This window comes from Macaca thibetana, chromosome 6, assembly GCF_024542745.1.
Source record: "Macaca thibetana thibetana isolate TM-01 chromosome 6, ASM2454274v1, whole genome shotgun sequence".
NCBI lineage: Eukaryota > Metazoa > Chordata > Mammalia > Primates > Cercopithecidae > Macaca > Macaca thibetana.
The window spans coordinates 48,078,103-48,090,588 of record NC_065583.1 but is presented as its reverse complement, the minus strand read 5'-3'; the positions used below and the strand labels follow the sequence as shown (position 1 = coordinate 48,090,588).

General features: G+C 46.7%; 1 protein-coding gene across 3 annotated transcripts in view; it reads right to left on the bottom strand.

Annotated features, from left to right (window-relative positions):
- FSTL4 (follistatin like 4) overlaps window positions 1-3,091 on the bottom strand; it is a 412,553-nt gene extending 409,462 nt beyond the window's left edge. For all 3 annotated transcript variants that reach the window (XM_050792758.1, XM_050792761.1, XM_050792760.1), the window contains exon 1: window positions 2,774-3,091. The gene's annotated coding sequence lies outside the window, so the exon portion shown is untranslated. The remainder of the gene's footprint in view (window positions 1-2,773) is intronic.
- Between the last annotated feature and the right edge of the window lie 9,395 nt (window positions 3,092-12,486).

The following is a 12,486-nucleotide window of genomic DNA, read 5'->3' as shown; positions in this document are numbered from 1 at the left end:
CCTAAAATACCAACCCAGGGAAATTAGGCATGGAAATAGAGCAAGCTAACCTTGCAGCAAGCCATAATGAAGTTAAATTGCATTTCCTATTAATTATCTACTCTATATCATTAGTTAATTCTTTCCCAACACTTGATAAATTAGATGCCTAAATTATTCTACGTGCCATGTATAAATCTATGATATTCCTATTTACTATGAAGTTTAACACAGGCACACATGTGACTTCCAATAACCTTTATCCTTCCAACCTTCAGGTTATACCTCTTAAGTACCACATTCTCTTGACTGCAGTTCTATTTTATTTGAAGTTCCATGCCTTATGTTATGCATTGAGACAGAAAATGTAAAGCAAGATGTGCTCTTGAAATATCTAATTGCATTAAGCTAGGAAGCACATGACTGACCACACATAAGCAACTCAAGAAGGTTGAGTTTGCAGAGAAACACTCAAACAAGGCTTAGGAATTAAGATAGTTTTATTAAATAATGACTATTTAATGCCAGTCTCTGAATATAGTGTTAAATCAAACAAAAGATCATAACGTGAAGTTCACGTTTAAAAAATCCTACAACCCTTAGTAAAAGGGAAAAACGTCCTCAGTGACTGACTGGTCATGGTGGAAAAATCCAACCTCCTCTTCCCTCACCCACCTCCAGGGCACAGCCCAAAGGATAAAAGTTCTCCTAATACCCAGAAAAACAAGTTGGCCCTTTTCCAGAAGAAAAAGAGCTTTCCTGGAATCAACAAAAATTGAGGATGATCATAAAATTCTAAGAGAGAAAAAAGCACTAGGACAACTCCAACGAGCAATTTTAATACATTACATCAAAGTGGACTATTTTCTTGTGTGAACTTTGGTTCAGTCTGAAGTCTTGGGAGAGGGTGGTGCCTTTTTTCCCCAGGATGGGAAGGAAAAAGCGAACATTCAGCAGAGTATGGCAGAAACGGTCTAGTGACGCTGCAGTGCCCAGTGTCTCCTTTCACAACGCTAAGATGGGAAGCAGACACGTGCCCTGCAGGGCATCTGCTCATGTGTCCGGCTTGAGCTCCTGCCTGAGAGTTGCTGCGGCTCTGGAGACTCAGAAGCCATATCACTCACGCCTCTGACCATTCCCTTCCAAGGTAGACCCCCCACAAGACCACTGCCCAGACCCAGAGCCTATCCTGGGGTCCAGAGGGGCAGCCACAGAAACTGGCACCTGGCCCCCAGGATTAAGAAGACACTATAAAAAAAAAAAAAAAACCTTGGTTTCCCCTAAATTTGGCAGTAGGAAAATAACTTCGGACTTTCAAGAAGAGTCCTAGTCGCTCCCTGATCTGTCTTTTCCCCTCACAGATTGTGACACAGGCCCATTCCCGGTGAACATTTTGGCTGGCAGTTACTTCACCACCTATTGAAATTCTGTTTACGTTTGGCCCAGAGAACCTGGACGGATGTTTGTATCTCGGGGGCCCCATCTAGTACAATTCCTGGTGCACAGGCTTGCAACAAATTTATGAAGGGAACAGACCAAGCTGCCGGCGCTATTTTTCACTGGCGGAAAGCTCGGCGGAAGCGACACCTAGAGGGGACCGGCGGGCTGTAGACGCGCCATTCATCAGTGTCGGCGGCCCGCGGCCGCGAGCAGGGGCTGCTGGACAGCGCCCCGGCACCCGCTCTCGGGCCGCGACACCGACCTCGCCGGGCACGCCCCCGCTGACCTGCGCACTCCTAATGCACTTGCCGCGCAGCCGGGAGGCTCGCCGCGCTCCGGAAACCGAGAAACCCCACTGCCTCAGCGGCTTTCCGCTCCCGCAAGAGTTGCGGGCACAAAGTCCTCAGGTGGCAGGCCTCGGTTTGGCGCCGCTTTGTCGTCTGCAGGGAGCCCCAAAGACTAGCGCCGCGCTAGTCCCCAAACTCGAGGCGACACGCGTCCAAAGCAGAGTGCTATGCCTGCCTCGTCCAGGTCCCTTCCGAAACTCAGAACTCGTCTTTGCTTTGCGGGCGCAAAGAGGGCGAAGATCATCCACAGTGCAAGCTCTCTTAGGACCAAGCCCCCAGCCCGAACGCTGAACGCCCCCAACACACTGCTCCCTAGACACCCTCAAGCGAGTACCCCGGGCCGCTCGCTCTGGACCGCGGCCGGCTGCGCACAAGCAGCGCCGCAGGCTGCCTGGAGTCGGGTCGTGCACAGATTCCCTCTTCCCCAGCCTCACACTCGGCAGACCCCGGAGTATCCGGGGCCAGGCGAGGCACAGCGGGCCCTTTGGGCTGCAGCGAGGAGACTCAAGTTTCCCCGCAAAGCCGCGGGGAGGAGGTGCTGAGAATGCCTGCCCTGCGCCCAAGCCCAGAGCCAAGGGCACCGGGTCCGGGCCGAGGGGCCGCCTGGGGTCCTGAGCCCAAGAACGGCGCCTGCAGGGTTTCGGAGCCGGGCGCGAGCTACGGGCTCGGCCCGAGCGCTTCTGCGGGGCGCCCCGCGTGCCAACCGGGTCACTCCGGTCCCCACCGCAGACCCCGGCCACAAGCCTCGGCGTCCCAGCCTCTACCTCGAGTCCTGGCCTCGGCCGGGGTAGCCCTAACGAGCCCTGGCCCGGTGGACCCTTCCCCGCGGGCAAACTTGGCTCTCCCGGTGCGGGCAGTAAGGACAAACAAGCGCCCGCGCCGGGCCCTGCAGCAAGATGCGGGGCCGCGGGCGCCGGGACCCCAGTGGGGCGCAGCGGGACCGGCTGGTGGCAGCGCCAGCGGAATGGCATCCTCCCCGCGCCCGCTCCGGAGCTGCGCCCGCGTACCTGAGACGGCTGGGGCCGAGGGGAAGACCAGGTGGCCGGACTCGGGCGGGAGGGAGGGAGCGCCCCGTGGCGGCGGCGGCGGCAACCTGGCCCCGCGTCCTTCGGCTGGTTTCTCGGGCGGTCAGCGGGTCCCGGGCTCGCTGGAGGCTGTTGAGGCTCCAGCTTCCTGAGCCGCCGCTGCCCGCTGCTGTGCCACGGCCGCCGCGGCTGCCCTATTTCTGCCGCCGGGACCGGAGCCCGTGACGTCACCCTCCGGGCCCCGCCTGCCCAATCGCCGCCACCTGTGCGCGCCGCCCGCCCGCCAGCCGGTCAGACCCGCGCGGCGGCCACGGCAGGTGCGCGGAGCAGGCGGGCGCGCACGCGGGGCGCGATGACTCGGGAGTGCTGGGGCCATCTAGGGCCCGGCGGGAGGAGGGCCTGCGTAGCGCTCCTGCCTCTGGCTAGCGTGGAGCTCCGCAAGTGACAGCCCCTCTTCACCTCTACCCGCCTCCAGGCTCCTTTCCGGGCAAGGTTCCCCAAGGCTGTGCTCTCCAGGCGCACGGGGAGCGGAGGGGGGGGGGTCTCTGAATCTGCGGCCATTGCTCGTGGAGTCCAGGTGGGCCGGTACACCACAGCAGGAGAGCTGTCCCTGGGGACAAAGTGGGTGAAACCCCCCACCGTTGAGACCCAACAACCTGTGAAACAGCAAAGGTTTTCTTCCTCTTTCCTGAATCTTCCCTCTTCCAACTACAGAATCTTAAGACGTTCTGGGCATACAGGGGCAATCCCAAGTGACATTTGCCTACCTGACCTAGCTGGACCCAGAGGGTCCCTTCTCCCTAACAAGACATTTCCCCCTACTGATCCCATCCCCAAGCCTGGGGCTCCCAAACTTTTCTGGGTCCCTCTTTAACATCAGCAGCTTTTGAAATCAGTCTTGATTCCCGAATGAGCTAGAAACACCTTTGTAACAACTAGGGCCCCATAAATGGTCATACCATAGCCTCAGTCTGGCAGGAAACTTAGGCGGAAGCCCCTACCCAGGCCAGGCTGATGGCCAGGAGCCTTTCTGAGGCCCTGCCTCCTGCTCTGGCTGCGTGGGCACCAGGGGCCTTCCTGGCTTAGGTGAACAGTGTCCTGTCCATGCCTCTGTGATCTCTCCTGGCCTGGGGGAGGTGACAGAGGGGATTTTTCTGAGGATGAAGTTAGTTAAATGTAAGGAAAAGGGGAAGAATAATGGAAGGCTAACATGAAGAAAGAGATATTACATTTGTTTTTTCCTCCCAGATTGTCCTGCTGCTGAACCCCTCCTATGCAGCAGGCACTGTGCTCTTAATAATTGCTAGAGATGCAGCAGTGAATAGGCCAGCGTGTTCCCAACATCACACAGTTTTGGTCTGAGGTCCAGTTCTCCCTCTATCACGGCCCAGCTATGTAATGCAGAGCCAATCGTATCTCTGCTGTAGGTATCAGTTTCCCCACTTGTAAAATGAGGGATTGGACAAAACCTGGTTGACTTCCCATGTGGATACCATGATTTTTACTCAGAATGATAAAGGCTACTCCATCCTCAGTGACCCTGGGCCCTAGCCAGCGTGATGCTCTCTCGGATTTGACTATGAATCTTTGCCAAGGCCACCATGACTGAACTTCTGAGGCTGGCTAGGGGCCAGATTCTCCATGGCAGGACTGGGGAAGGGATGGCACTTTTCATCTTGGGAAACAGAAAAGATAAAATGAGTATAAAAGGAAGCAGGGAGGCCGGGCGCGGTGGCTCACGCCTGTAATCCCAACACTTTGGGAGGCCGAGGCGGGTGGATCACGAGGTCAGGAGATCGAGACCATCCTCCTGGCTAACACGGTGAAACCCCGTCTCTACTAAAAATACAAAAAAAAATAAAATAAAATAAAATAAAATTAGCTGGGCGTGGTGGTGGGCACCTGTAGTCCCAGCTACTTGGAGGCTGAGGCAGGAGAATGGCGTGAACCCAGGAGGTGGAGGTTGCAGTGAGCCAAGATCATGCCACTGCACTCCAGCCTGGGTGACAGAGCAAGACTCCATCTCAAAAAAAAAAAAAAAAAAAGGAAACAGGGAAGTTTGGAAATGTGCTGTGCCTCCCTCTGTGGTCAGGAAGGTACCCCATGGCTTAGAGGCCGGATTCAGCTCTCCTCTCAGACATGAGGTATTTGGAAAAGCAGATTTCTGTTCTCAGCTCTGATCACAAAGTCCCTGAGTCAGCCTAGTGGCCTTATTACATAATCAAAGCAGGACTTTGTGTATTTTTTGTTTTTTAATAACTCAAGGTCATATGTAAATCAGGGTCTATAGATTGACCAAGATCAGAAATAGCTCTGTTTAATGCAGTGAACAGGCACTGAACTTCTACACGCTTCCCAAAGAAGTAGAAGAAAGTAGTTGCTGCAAACCAGATGTATGGAATATTCCTTAGAGAGAATGTTAACATCCGAAGTGAGCTGTTTGACTACTGTGCATAAAATAAGAGTGAAATTAAAAGTCACCTTGGAATGAGAAAGGTGAAGTGTGAATGACAAAATAAAACAAGGCTCCAGGGAAGCAGCATCAGATGCCAGTAACCTTGACACCTCTTTGAATTGCTCTGTGCTTTTACCTCTCAGTGTAATATTTTGTTTAATAGTACACCCCAAATTGGAAAATAGGCTAGATTTCACACAGAGAATTTCAAAATTTGCCTGAAACCCAGTTTCGGAACTTGCAAGCATACTGATTCTCAGTAGCCAACTAGGATTCTTGGGGGAAAAAATGGTTAAGTTTTGAATTTCATGTAATTCAATAAGTTTGGAATAGGGGAGCTAAAAGGAAACATAAATTCCAATTGCTGCCCCCAGCCCCACTCTAAGTTATTGGTGAGTGGTTCAGCCAGAGACACATATAAAAATGTTATTAATATACTTTTACAAGATCAAAAAGTTTAAGCAACCCAAATATTTTTTACTTTGCCAGTTTAAAATCTTTTTTCTTTTTTTTTTTTTTTTTTTTTTTTTTTTTTTTTGAGACGGAGTCTCACTCTGTCGCCCAGGCTGGAGTGTAAAATCATTTTTCTATTTCTAATCCTTACCAAAAACACAACAATATGATAAAAAAAAAAAAAAAAAAAAACTACTGCCAAATGATGTGTGTCTCTTTTGGTCATTTCAGATTATACCTGCATATCAGTATACTCAGAGATGACACACAGCCATGGGGATCAGGAGGAAGCAAGGCACTTTCTCCAGATGCAACCAAAAGTATCTGCATCACTAACTGTGGGTCAGCTTACCCTTGGGAGTCACCACTAGGCTGGTCAAACAGTGCCTAGAAATACCCATTAGAAACCAGGCCGGGAAGTCATGTGAGAAGGTGGGAAAAGGCAGGAAACAGTCTTCCTTGTCTTGCATAATATAACATTCTGCTGCCTGTTCAAAAAATGTTTTTGTCTTCAAACCAAACCATGCAGTTTACTGAAGAGCCAGCCATGTGCTTAGGAGAGCCCTGGATGGGAGGCACAAGGATGGGGTCTCTCTCCTGCCTCAGCCTCTACGGCTCAGTGAGCCTAGGAGAGTCATACCTTTCCCAGATCTTGTTTTCTCTTCTTTCAGCTGGGAATTGGGGATGGGTAGGTGGGAGGCAGTCATACTAAATGAAACGTCTAAGACCATTTTCAATTCTAAAGGTCTTTGCCTTTATTTTGCCAGTATTTATAGAAGTTCAGTTATTCTGATCTAAACAGAGCTATGATGTTGAAGTTTTCCTCTAATATTAATGCTTATTTTAAAATGATAATTCATTAATCATCTAGAAATTAAGGGAATGTTGGCAGTAAGTTCAAGATCCTAGACCTAAGACCACACAGACATAGTTGTTTTTAACTTTGATTCAGGGAGAAAAGTAGCTAGCATGGAGATAAGGTATTCATTCAAGGGACAACTGTGATTGGGGAAATTTTTCAAGACAAAGGAGAAGTGGTATAGAGTAGGAATTTTAATGAAGAAGTTGGGATAAATGAGAAGATGCAGTGATGGAAAGGGAATTGTGAATGGTACAAATGGAGGGAGATGAACATAAAACCCTCACCATGGCATTATTACCAAGGCAAATTCCCATCAAACTCCCAGGGGCTGGACTGATGGCAGAAGGGGACCAAGAAAGGTGCTGATAACAGGAGGAAACTGAAGTCTGCTACTCTTAAGAATGTATTGTTTACAAGGGACAATTGGGGATGAGATGTCCAGGCCTACAGCCATGAAGTAGTATACCCTACTGAGCATAGGCAAAAGGGATGAAAGAGGGAACATACTAAGAGGAGAGTGAAGAGAGGGGCCAATTTCCTTTCTTCAAAAGGGACAACATAAATTTTTATCATGACCCTGTTTTCCAACTCACCAGTATAGAATCGTAAATAACGTGAAAATCTAAATCTGTCTATGTATGTATGTATGTATGTATGTATGTATGTATCTATCTATCTATCTATCTATCTATCTATCTATCTGATTTTAAAGGTGAACTGCTACCTTAGGGAGCTTCCATTCTTTTTTTTTTTTTTTCTCTTCTTTTCTGAGACAGGGTCTTACTCTCTCACCCAGGCTAGAGTCCAGTGGTGGGATCACGGCTCCCTGCAGCCTCAGCCTCCCTGGGCTCAGGTGATCCTCCCACCTTAGCCTCCCAATAGCTGGGACTACAGGCATGCACCACCACACCCAGCTAATTTTTGTATTTTTTGTAGAGACGGGGTCTCCCTATGTTGCTCAGGCTGGTCTTGAACTCCTGGGCTCAAGCAATCTACCCCGCCTCGGCCTCCCAAAGAGCTGGGATTACAGGCATTAGCTACCTGGCCGGCTGAAGCTTCCATTCTTCTAAATAAGCATTCTATTCAAATGAATATGCCGTGTTATGGTGGGTCACTTCAAGGGCTATGAAGACAACTATCCAACCTTCAGGGGTATAAGATGGTACTGGACTTAGTTGATAGGACACCCTAGATCTAAGCAGCCATTCTGACCTCTTTGACCCTAACCTGGACCAGGGCTTTGGACCCTTATTTGCCTTGCTTCCTAGCAAGAGTGACCCTATTAACTGTTCCATGCCATCTCCACAGTCTTAGAGCTAGTTCCCCTCTGCTGTTACTGCCACTACTTCAGATCAAGAAGTCCTGTCTGGCTGGGCACGGTGACTCAAGGCTGTAATCCCAGCACTGTAGGAGGCCTAGGCGGGCGGATCACAAGGTCAAGAGGTCGAGACCATCCTGGCCAACATGGTGAAACTCCGTCTCTACTAAAAATACAAAAAATAGCTGGGCGTGGTGGCACCAGCCTGTAGTCTCAGCTACTTGGGAGGCTGAGGCAGAAAAATCACTTGAACCCGGGAGGCAGAGGTTGCAGTGAGCCATGTCGTACCACTGCACTCCAGCCTGGGCGACAGAGTGAGATTCCATCTCAAAAAAATAAATAAATAAATAAAATAGTCCTGCCTGAGGCACCAAATGACAGTGAGAAACTGGCCTCCATGCCTATGCATTTGTCAGACTCAAGACCTGGGGCTCAGGCTTCCCCAGAGACCTCCTGAAGAGGCCACTCAATACAGCACAGTTAATGCCCTGAGGGCTGGACTTTGACCAGTGGGAGACTGGGCACAGGAGGAAACCAGCAAACAAATTCCCCCTTGTTTCCCTGGATGGTCTCCATGGAGATGCAGTGCCCCAAGTCTTCTTTGAAGATACCCTGGAGGCCCAGCACATACACAGCTGCACTTGTTACAAGGCTGTGGCCTGCTCAGCATTCGAGCTTTCTCCTTCCCTGCACCTGCTTCCCTAGGATTATCCTTCTTGTTGATAAAGTATTTTAGCTTATAAACTTTAGCTCCAGTTCTGTTTTCTAGAGACCCCAGACTGACAGAAGTAACTGGAAGTAAGAGTGGTGACTTTTCAAGATGGCAGAGGACAAAGTTTTTTCACGGGGGTGCTTAGGCAGAGATATGATTAGGTGAGGGGTGACATACGAGAAGATCTAGCTGGGAGGGCATTTAGGCAGAAGGCCTAGAAGGTGTAAAGAAAGAACTGGCTGATGTAGCTAAGCAGAGGGATCCAGGTGAAGAGTTGCAGAAGAAGGAGCGGGCTAGGCAAGGACCAGATCACACAGTGTCCTGACAAATACAGTAGCCCTTCGTTATCCACGGCGATATGTTCCAAGACACTTAGTGGATGCCTGAAATCATGGATAGTACTGCACCTGTATATACTGGTTTTTCCCATACATACATACGTATGATACAGTTTAATTTATAAATTAGGTACAGTAAGAGATTAATAACAATAATTCATAACATAACAATATAAAAAAGCCATGTGAATATGATATATATCTCTTCCTCTCAAAGTATCTTATTATATGTAATGTTTTAGACCGCAGTTGACTGCAGGTAACTAAACCTGTGGAAAGTGAAAGTGAAACCTCAAATAAGGGGGAACCACTGTAAGGACTCTATATCTGATGTTAGGTGTAAGGAAAGCCATGGGGGTGGGGGATAGAGCAAGAGAATGACAGGATCTATAGTATGTTTTTAACAGATGTCTGTGGCTGCTGTATGAAGAACACACTGGATAGAGAGGATAGCGACCAGATGCAAGAGTTGAAAGCAGGAAAGACTAGATGCTCAGTTGTCGAGAGGTGCAAAGTGATGTCTAACCCATTATCATCATCACTACCATTCAACCAGCACCTAAGGTTTATTGATTGCTAAGTATGCCTTGGACACCAGTCCTAGCCCTTTATATGTATTGTTTTGTCTAATCCTCATGACAACTCTGTAAGATCCTTATTGTACAAATTAAGCTCAAAGAAGTTACCCAGTTTATCTAAGGCAATTTGGCTGGCAAATGGCAGAGCTAGGATTTGACTCAGAGCCTGTCCTCATAATCATTACACAATTCTGTATCAGTTCCACACTGTGTGTGTATATAGCAGCTATCATGTATCTCAGAATTTATGTACTACAAATAGGTGACTGGAGAACCTTCTCTTCTGAATCTATTGGTATATTTAATTAATTGTCCTTATCATGAACCCTTGTCATGTAAAATCAAAATTAAACATGTAGTCTAAGAAATTATGGTAGACGTTGTTGATTGGATACTCAAAATATATCTCTCTTCTTTTCTGCATATAGAATGTCAATTCCATTCAAGTTTCTCACCTTCAGCATGGTCTAAGCCAATCTTGAAGCTCTTTTCCAGGAACTTGCCAGTGGTGATCAGGGAGCCCACTTCTGGCTGAGGAGAGGTGAGAGAGTGTCAGCTGGGGAGACAAAGAGGTACACAGGAAGAGGTGGTACTTCTTTTCCCTCTTGATACTGTCATTAAGTATAAAATACCCCTAGACCCACAGCCACCAAGTTGTGACCCTGCAAATGGCTGAGTTGACTCATGGAGGATGGTGGAACAGGGAAAGAAAAAGAACCTCGGTCCTTAATGAGCTGCTGAAATAACCCATTCTAAAGCTGACCTACCTCAGGATTTATTTTCCTTCCTACTTAGATCAATTGAGTTGGGTTTTTCTGTTACTCAAAGTGGAAAACACATCAAATGAGAAATAAGTCAAAATGTAAATAAAAACCTGATGCATTATTTGACTGGCTTCAGGTACACAGCATGGGAGGCAAATGCTATTAATATGGGCATCATCCCCACTTTCCACGTGGAGATGTGTTTTGTACATTATTTGCCAAGAACCCCAACCCAGTGCTGAGACATATGGTAATTTTCAGTTATGGAGAACATTTAATTAACTAGGACCCTCCGTTTCCTAATTGCAGTAAATAAAAACAGTGGGCACATAACAACTGACATAAACAGGATGCTTTAAAACTGACAAATGCATGTACACACATCAGCATTGCCTAGCCATATGTGACTTGCATGCCTTTCACTACAACCCTCTTCAAAACATTTTAAAATAGTTTTACCATTTTGGTGTAATATATAACAAAGAAGTGATTTGAAGTTTAAACAAATTATTTCAGAGTATCATATTGAATGTTATCTTCTAAAATTGGCTTTAATGCAATCATTAATAACATTCATGAAATACAGTCATTACAGATAAGTTTCCATTTTGTATCATTTAACAACAAATACATAATATTTAATTTTTATTTAATTAAATGAAATAAAGCATCATTTTCTGACACATACACTAAAAAATGATGTAATATCTAGTTTGGGGACAGAATGTGTATGAAAAAAAGTGTTTTAGGACTTAAATCCTTGACAGTGCCTCAAGTATAGGCAAAAAACTGTCTTTTAAGAATTGGTATCTAAAATTCTGGAATTTCATGCTTTAAAACACTACCGTTTTATTTATATATTTTCTATGTTTTGTTTATAAATGGCAGGAGGGGAAAGATTTCAGGCCACTATTTCCAAGCGCTCTGCAAATAACATGTTGTGGGTGTGGATACAGCCTTTATTCTCAACACATGAAAAACCAAACTGAATATAATTGTCACTCTATTTTTCTCTTTTTAACACTGTTTTTGAAGTATGAAAGACAGCTTGATAGTCTATATATAAGGATTTTTATCAGATGAATGCAATTTACAGATTGGTGAAGGTAATTTTGAAGCAAAATTGTAGACTTAAACCATTTTTTGCTCTTAATTAGCTTGTATTTCATCATCAGGTTCCTTATGTTTCTAGTCTTTAAACACAGCCTATTATGGGCACAAATCAAACATACATGACTAAGAAAAGCACCAATTTAAAATTACAACAGTCTCAAGCATCCCAGCAGTCAGTGATGTTCAACCAAGAGATAAACTGAGTAAAGGAATCATGAGTGTCCTCATCTGCCTTCCTCCACCTAACCACTGGTGTGCTTGCTTATTACATACCAACAGGCTTTCAGTCTCTTATTACAAATGGAAAAAACTGTGGTGATCAGGGAACACTTCTATACTGCTGGTGGGAATGTAAACTAGTACAGCCACTGTGGAAAACAACGTGGAGATTCCTTAAAGAACTAAAAGTAGAACTACCATTTGATCCAGCTACTGGGTATCTACCCAGAGAAAAATAAGTCAATATTCGAAAAAGACACTTGCACATGCATGTTTATAGCAGCACAATTCACAATTGCAAAATTGTGGAACCAACCCAAATGCTCATCAATCAATGAGTGGATAAAGAAACTGTCGTATATATACACGACAGAATACTACTAAGCCATAAAAAGGAACGAATTAAGAGCATTTGGCCGGGCTTGGTGGCTCACGCCTGTAATCCCAGCACTTTGGGAGGCCGAGGCGGGCGGATCACGAGGTCAGGAGATTGAGACCATCCTGGCTAATATGGTGAAACCCCGTCTCTACTAAAAATACAAAAAATGAGCCAGGTGTGGTGGCATGCACCTGTGGTCTCAGCTACTCAGGACGCTGAGGCAGGAGAATGGTGTGAACCTGGGAGATGGAGCTTGCAGTGAGCCGAGATCACACCACTGCATTCCAGCCTGAGATTCTGTCTCAAAAAAAAAAAAAAAAAAAAAGAGCATTTGCAGTGACCTGGATGAGATGGGAGACTACTATTCTAAGTGAAGTAACTCAGGAATGGAAAACCAAACATTGTATGTTCTCACTGATATGTGGGAGCTAAGCTATGAGGATGCAAAGGCATAAGAATGATACAATGGACTTTGGGTACTTAGGGGAAAGAGTTGGGAGGGGG